The 8,677-nt window shown below is 33.3% G+C and overlaps 1 long non-coding RNA gene across 1 annotated transcript; it reads right to left on the bottom strand.

Moving 5' to 3' along the window:
• Positions 1-44: 44 nt before the first annotated feature.
• On the bottom strand, positions 45-7,146 carry LOC126742626 (uncharacterized). The gene is made up of 2 exons (XR_007662618.1): positions 6,501-7,146; positions 45-257 (listed from the first exon to the last, which is right to left on the bottom strand). It is a non-coding gene; the product is annotated as an uncharacterized LOC126742626 (long non-coding RNA).
• Positions 7,147-8,677: the final 1,531 nt, after the last annotated feature.

Raw genomic sequence — 8,677 nt, forward strand, 5'->3', positions numbered from 1 at the left:
CGAAGGGAATATTAATTAAGAAGTCTTATATGAAAACAACTATAATTTTTTTGCAAAAAATGCTTTATTTAAATAAAAAAACAAAAAAGTATAATATGAGGTGAGATTTAAGGTTGTCAATAAATATTGCATCTCAAATAAAAAAGACCCCTCTCAGAGCTTGTAGATATTGTAGTATGTTATATATTTTGGTCCCTTAATTCAAAGTCTCTATTGGCTCAACTCCCGGAACTCCACAGTTTCTGAGATAAGCCCCCCTAAAAATAGAAGCTGCGTAATACGGTGGGTCGAAAAAAAAAATTTTTTTTTTATTTCCTAATAGCAAAATTATGTTGTATTATCATTTCAAGAGCAACCATTTAAAATGTTATTGAAATATTTAAACTCTAAGAGCCCGCGCAAGGCCGCCGCATTATCGTCAAATTTCTAAAATAAGGTAATACCTTGCAAGACGCTGCAAGTCTTCGTATATTCTAATTTAAGACGTTTGCTTTACAGTTAATTTATTTTATTCTTTTACAGACCTTTTATGACCTTGAATCTATTTTTAATACGCAATGCATGCTGTTTAGTCACTGCAGCCAATCGCGCCGCGGTCACTATAATGCTACATTTAGTGTGAGTTAATCTCTGAACGCGTACGGTCGTGGTTATCTGTTTTGTTTATCAGAGCTTTACTTCGCGCTAATTTCTTACCAAATAGTATGGAAAGTAAAAGAATAAAGTACAAGTGTCCCATATTTGGAACTATTGGTGAACTAAAAGAAAATGTGTTACCAACTTTCCAAGATGTAATGAAGTTTTACGAATGGACGAGAATACAACTTAAAATTCAACAAGGAAGTAACAAAGAACCGTCTTTTTCTCAAATCGCAGACATAGTGGCTCAAAAAATTGAAGATATTTGGCAAAAATCATCTATTCCTATGGTCTCACACACACGAACTATTCAGATTTTAAAAACGTACCACGGAAAGTGCAAAAATCACATTAAATCTCTAAAAAGGTTGACAGAAGAAAAGAAAGCCTTGTTTTTGCGCCAAAGTGAAGTTTTGTTTGATATTTGTTGCTGTAAATGTAAGGATCTTCTTCATCTCTGTAAATGCTCGCGTGAGTCGAAGGTACCCAAAGAAGAACACGCATTTTTGCTTGACCAGAGGGGCGAAAGAAAAATGCTTATCGGTGGAGTAGATCTTGTGCGCACTTTAGAACTGAAAAAAAAATTGGAGAGAAAACGTAAGAGTTTAAAGCCTTTTAATAAACTCATTCCTAGTTGTGATCAACCACAAAAAGAAGTGTCTTCCTCTGCTTTTACGGATTTTGAGGAACGTTATGTATCGCCTATAAAACACAACGTAGAAGATTTGCCATCCACTTCACAAACCTCCAAAAAGGAATCTGTGAAACGTAAACGTTTTCCGACGCTATCGAAAACCGCTGACCGTTATGGTGTTTCTGATAGAGCGGCGGCTGCAATTGCTTCGGCGGCATTACATGACATATCTTCTGATGTAGAGGTAATAGATAAATCTAAATTAAGAAGGGAAAGACAAAAATTACGGGATACGCTTTTGCAAGAACAAACCAATTTGCATCTTCCCGCGTTGTACTTTGATGGGCGCAAGGACAGAACTTTAAAAGTCATGGCAAAAGCAGGCAAAAAATACAGAAAGGTGGTAGTTGAAGAACACATTTCTGTCCTGAAAGAACCCGGTTCTTTGTATGTAGGTTATACTACACCATTACATGGTACTGCCAGAAGTATTGAAAGATCTATTAGTGCACTTCTACAATCAAAACGTATTTGTTCTGACGAATTGGTGGCTATTGGTTGCGATGGGACAGCAACTAATACTGGAAAGAACGCAGGTGTAATTAGACTGTTTGAGAAGAAGCTTCAGCGACCACTACAATGGATAATTTGCATGCTTCACTTAAATGAGTTGCCTCTGAGGCATTTGTTCAACAAGCTAGATGGTAAAACAACTGGTCCACATTCGTATAATGGTCCTATTGGAAAACAGTTGGAAAAATGTGAAATAAAACCCGTTATTGAGTACGAAATAATACCAAGTCAGCTACCAGTAATTAAAACAGAAGATTTAAGCATGGACCAAAAGTATTTGTACGCGATAACCACAGCCGTAATCACTGGAAACTGCCCCACCGACTTAGCCCATAAATCGCCAGGGAAAATTTCCCATGCTCGCTGGTTGACTACAGCCAATAGAATATTGAGACTTTATGTTGCTACAATACATCCGACTGAAAATTTATGTCACCTAGCGCAATTTATCGTCAAAGTATATGCCCCTGTATGGTTTCAGATAAAAACACATCCTTCTTGTAAAGATGGGTCCCGCAATTTATGGAAATTGATACAAAATTCTCGATATCTATCAAAAGAGCTAAGAGACGTAATAGATCCAGTCATTCAACGAAATGCATATTTTTTCCATCCAGAGAATTTACTCTTAGCCATGTTAACAGATGAGCAAAAGAATATTAGGGAATTAGCTGCCAGAAAAATATTTAAGGCACGAGATTCATTGGCACTAAGAAGGCAACTACGTATATTTGAAGTACCGGCAGTAAATTTTAATGCTTCGTCTTATATTGATGTAATAGACTGGCAAGAAAATAACAACTGTGATCCTCCAATCCTCCGAAGCTTCTCAAATGATGACTTAAAAAAAATTGTTGCATCAAATGGTGACGAAGATTTAATTTTCATTAGACTACCATGTCACACACAAGCGGTAGAGCAGACGGTCAAATTAGTGACAGAAGCATCAATGTCTCTGTATGACAAGAAGTCAAGGGAAGGCCTGATTCATGCTAAACTCTCATCTAGGAAAACAATGCCCAAATTTGAAAGTAAGCAAGATTTTCATGCATAATGGCATGTTATTAACAAGACTTTAGTTGTAATTTTGTGTGTTTTTTTATATTTAGCATTAACGATATGTTTCTACCATTAAATTCCTAATGTTTATAAAACTTATTATAATTAAAATTCTGGATTCACTATCGTCATGCCCTGAAACTATTTTGTCTTTTTTATCAAAATTCATGCGCGGGCTAAAGATAAAAGTTAAATTAACTTTTTTTTTTCTTTTGTAACTTGTTTTTGTGCAATGCAACATAATACAGCTATTAGAAATTAATAAAACGATTTTTATTTTTTCCCTATATAAAGTGATCCACCATACTGCGTAACCCACCTAGCTTTAAAAACAAGAATTTCTTGGAATATTTCACCTAAAATATTTAAATTTCGCACCACGCAATTTCACATTAAGTTTTCAATTGCTTAACCCCCAACCTATCAAACCCATACAAACAACACCTGCAAATTCAGAAGATGGCTAATTAACTAACGTTGCCTTGGGGACCTTAGAATATTGAAAGGCTAGAGCTGATGCAATGATGCCAAATGCTTGTATAGAAATTGAAAAAAAAACACTTTATACCATAAAAAATTGTCACTTATTTTGACAGGCATAAAACAATACTGTTGATCCTCTTTAATAAAATGTAAAGCATTTTTTTAATAAAATATGATAAGATACTCTATAAAGAAGTCAATATTCAAAGTTAAATGAATGCAGATAACATAATAAAATATTAGAGAAAAAGGCAACATCGCAAAGCCGCTCGATCGCATTGCTGATTCCATCGACACAAGAAATTTGTACCAGTGAAGTCCTCATAAATATTTAGATGGTAAACATTTATTAATAATATAATACCCTTTAAATTATAAAGAATATTACCATTTATGAACTCTTTATGCGTTTTTTAACGTATTTTCTTTAGAGAGTAAAGGTACTTATCTAATAAAAACATTTTTATGGAAATTAAATATTTTATAATTATCACAGCCAAATTTACTCAAGCCGCGAAATGATAACATCGACAACATGACTTTCAGATCCGTTTTCATTTCAGTTCTCATGGGACTTAATGGGGATCCTTTGAATTCCTCTTTTAAATTTGAGTTTTTAAGTGATATTTCGGAAAGGAAAGTGAATGTAGTTATTATTAAGACGTTACTAAGTGTTAGTAACATCTCCCAGCCAGTGTCGGTGTGTTATATACTTTACAAACAGTGATAAATAGTTATAAAGATAAACACCTTGTTTGTAAACAGAAACAGGTGGAGCCGGCCGGCTTCTTAAGTAGGTCATTATGCTATTTATCGATTTTAAGATTTTTGTGTTGTGCTCTTATCTGTGTGATTTGGGATTTTTTGTGAATATCTTGTATTTAACTAAAACTAGAAACTTGTGCCTAAAAAACCAAGGTTAATGCTTTATTGGCATCAAAAAATGTAGGTTTTCTTTTATTTATAAACATATTTGAAGGAAATCTGGTAAGAAATACCCATAGCATTAGTAAGCATAGGTAAATCTATTAGCTTTATTTATATATAGGAATTCATTGAAGATTTTTTTTGTCTTTTGAAACATGCCAAGTCCCTGCTGTATTCCCGGATGTAAATCTAATTACAAAAGTAGATTAAGAGCAGGGGAGGCAAGTATTTCTATTTTTGGCTTCCCCAAAGATGAACAACTTAAAATTAAATGGCTAAAAGCCATACCTAGAGATAATTGGGCTCCTACTCAATATTCTGTGCTTTGTGCCAAGCATTTTGACCCGAATGATATTATCCATGAAAATGATTATCTTTTAGCTGATAGCACACTCACTAATATTAGAGTTAAAGCAAGATTAGTTTTCTCAGCAGTGCCTCAAATTTTTCCAAATTTACCTGCATATTTAACAAAAACAGTGCCTCTTCCTAGAAAAAGTCCAGACGAAAGAAATAGTGAACAACAAAAACATAAAGAACTTGCCAATGAAGGCTCTGAGCAACTTGATTTCATAACAAATTTTCAAGATCTTATCAGTAATTATTCCCAAAAAATTCTAATATCTGACCTGTGGAATGTAAAAATTGTTGGGGATACAAAACTATATTTCTATACTTTAAACTTGAATGATGCTTGTATAAATATAATTAATCAAATATCAATAGATAGCGACCTACATGTTAAAGTCTTTTTAAAAAACAATGAGTTGTCCCAAAATGACTTAAAATGGATTTTACCTTTTGTAATGAAATTAAGTAGGTGGTATCAACTCGAGAATCTATTAACTAGGTATAATTTTTCTGATTATTGTGAGCTTAATAAACCATATTCTTCATCTCTAGAGAAGTTTCATGACTTCATTAACCAAAATTCAGATTTCTTACAACAGGCGTTAAATTTATTGGAAAGTTCTGATTCACACAACTTAGAATCGACTAATACTTTTAATAGACCAAATAACTTTACTTATTTTAAAGCAAAAACGTTATTGCCCGTCAAGTATAGTAATGTCTTTTATGTTATATATTATAATTATCTTCTTGCGTGTATGAATTGCTCAGAGATTATTTAAATCTACCCACCAAATTCTGACTTAAATAAAACTAACGACACCACTAAATATTTTTAAACATTGTATCCACTTTTTTAGCACCGACTGAGAAAGTTATTAATTGATGAATTATATAACTAAAGGACTAGACTATAGGGGAAAAATTCTAATAATGCATTTATATAATTATTAACGGCCCCTATACATATTTGAAACAATAAATCAATCACATAAATAAAATATCATTTGTAAATAAAGCAAATCAAAATTGAACGTCCATCTTGGCCCTGCCGAGCGGATTGAGCTTTCAAAGCGTAAACCATAACGTTGCCAACTGTTATTTCGCGGCTTGAGTAAAGTCGGCTGTGTAATAATTATAGATTTCTTAACAAGTTTTTATTTAGGTTTATATCTATGATCCCCTATTTATTCTACGTTTATGAGGATTTATTATATATTCTACCTCTATGCTGCGATGTTATAAAACTATCGATATTTGTGACCTGTGAAAAGATCGGAATTAATTGCCTTTTTTCCATGCCGCGGCACAAGTTTTTACCATCGTAATAGTTCACAAAAACACTTGAATGAGACGTTTTTTCTTTTTCAACCAAAAACCAAAGAAAAAACACAGACGTTCACAAATGCCGAATGTAAAGACAAACACAGAACACAAATATATAGAAGAAAAAGCTGTTTGAGTCTTGAGTGTTTGACAAGATGATATTTCGCAAGGTGACATCAGCTTTTGCTTGCCGTGTTGCCATTCCAAATTTTTTAGAAGCGGTTTTCGGAATAAGAATGGTAATAATTTTCTTTTTGCTTTCAAGATGTTATTTTTGCACTTAGAATAAGATGTTTCTACTTTTACTCTTGTAAGACGTGAATTTATTTTACTTATTATATTTTATCTGTTTTTTGTCGATCATCAAAAATTAATAAAAAAGGAAACGATAACCGATCGGAATGTTAAGGGCTGACATGTAAAGATAAGGACGATCTGTGAGAATCTTTAAGTTTTATGGTTTTAAGAGGTTTTTGGAGATAACAAAATAAACAGAAATAGCACTTACTAGTACTTATGCGGGTAAAAAGGTCACTTCGGAGAAAGTTATAATGTGTGGGAATGTTGGTATTTACAAGTTCTCAAAAACATAGGCGATGACAGATGTTTACCAGAATTCTTTTAAGGGATATTTCTAATATGATCCTTTTTAGAATTCAGTTCGATGGTAACTTTACTCGAAAACAGTCGTGGAGTAGTGTCCACTTGTTCTCCCGTAACTTTTCTCTAGTGTTGTGGTTAGGGCCTTTATTGAACTATCAAACCTGTCAAATTATAAAGGTGAGAGTTTTCACTAAGCATTGTTTTACCTTATGTTTTTCTTATTATTTTAATCATTATCAGTATAAAGAAAGTAATATTTAAATGCGCATCCTTCCGTGCTAGGTGTAGTGACCTGATACCTTGGTACGTAAAACAACGCTAGCTAGTGTAAGTAGGTGTTTGGCACTAGTGCAACCCAGAGTGTTGTGGCACCTGGGATTATTTTGTAGACTGTGTAATTGGCCATTACATCAGTGTGTTGTTTTGTTGAGTGCTTGCTAGCACTATCCCATCAACACGATTTCTAATGCTGGACATCAGGTTTTGTTCTGCCTGGATTGGAGATCAACTCTTTAACAGGGTCTACTGATGTCTATAATTTGAAGGATGTTAGTCTTATTGATAGTTTTATGGTATTGTGTACAGGTGCTATAAATCTGAAATGGCCTTGTGTTAACGTATTTTACTTTTATTTAACAATCACAATAACTAGGGTAAAATATTTGCTCACAGGTACCTTTTACTTTTTAGGTATGTAGTATCGTATGTATGTCATATCAATGATCTCGAATCCTGACGTAAGCAATACATCTATCATTCTGTCTTCTGACATGTTCCAAATATACACCACAAGTTACTGTAAGTACATTTATCGTTTTGCTACTGTTTAAAAGTTTACTGATTACAAGTTTATTGTTGTAATACATCCTGACAAGATGTTGTACATATATTAAAATGAAATAAAAATAACTGGAAGTATTATAATACGCCCTCTCAAGAATTTAGGCCCTGACACTCTTAATTTTTAATCCAAAATCTAACTATCGGTCCATCTTCTAGTTCCATGGGCGGTATTTCTTCATTATTTACGGTAAAGCTGATATCGAGTAGCGTTACTGAATTGTGAAAAAATTATAAAACATAAAAATCCTGGCTCAAGTCGATTTTTATCAAATTCGAAAATGAAGGTGCTGTCAATCAATCTGATAAATACCCAGGCCCACCGAGAGGATGGCAGGATAGGGGAATTCCCCCGGGGCCCGAGGTTTTTAGAGGGGCTCGGATTTCTGAGGTGGAGATTCTTTTTTCAAATGGCATGTTTAGAATTTTGTTTGTAATTTTAAATACACTCGAAACTGTTAATTTACAGCGCATTCTCTTATTTTTAGCTTTCACTACCACATCCCATGAGTTCCTGGTTTGTACGCTTAAAACCTTGTTCGCTTTGATTCATTTATGATTATCTTCATTATTTGCAGATTAATCGTTATTATTAGAATTTTTGAAATGTAATATTCAACGTCATTAAATACAGGGTGTTCCTTAACTTAGTGGACATACAAAATTGATCATCTAACTGCACTAATTATCGTAGTTACTACTTGCCTACTTTCAACATGGAAGATATTTTTTTTAAACTTATCAGGAAGAATTATGACGCAATTTTAATAAAAATGTAAATAAATGTTTTTTCGTTATTTGAAATCTTCTAAAATAGGGTTTTAATGACTGTATAAATCATCAAACTCTTCTTTTGTTAAAGTAGTAAGATATTCGAAATTGGCATCAGATAGAAAACGTAGTTCGAGTGATGTTTTCTGATATTTTCCAGCTACTTCTCTTAATTTGGTAAAGAATCTACTAATTTCTCACCCACTCAGAACCAAAGACCTGTTAAGAAAGCGCAAATCATTGTAAGTAACATTGGGAAGAAGTCCGATATCGTTTAAATGTGGTAACCATGCAGGAGACGAATCAGGAATAGAAATATTTGTGTCTATATATACCCGTACTCTTGCATCTATACTAAAACGTTGCATAAAAAACACAGAGTTGTTGATTTTTCTTTAAAATGTTCAAAAGTAAGTGACTTAGGTCTTGCAAAGCTTCTATAACCCGGCCGACTATTTCCTCAAATTTGAT

This window comes from Anthonomus grandis, chromosome 12 (assembly GCF_022605725.1).
Source record: "Anthonomus grandis grandis chromosome 12, icAntGran1.3, whole genome shotgun sequence".
NCBI lineage: Eukaryota > Metazoa > Arthropoda > Insecta > Coleoptera > Curculionidae > Anthonomus > Anthonomus grandis.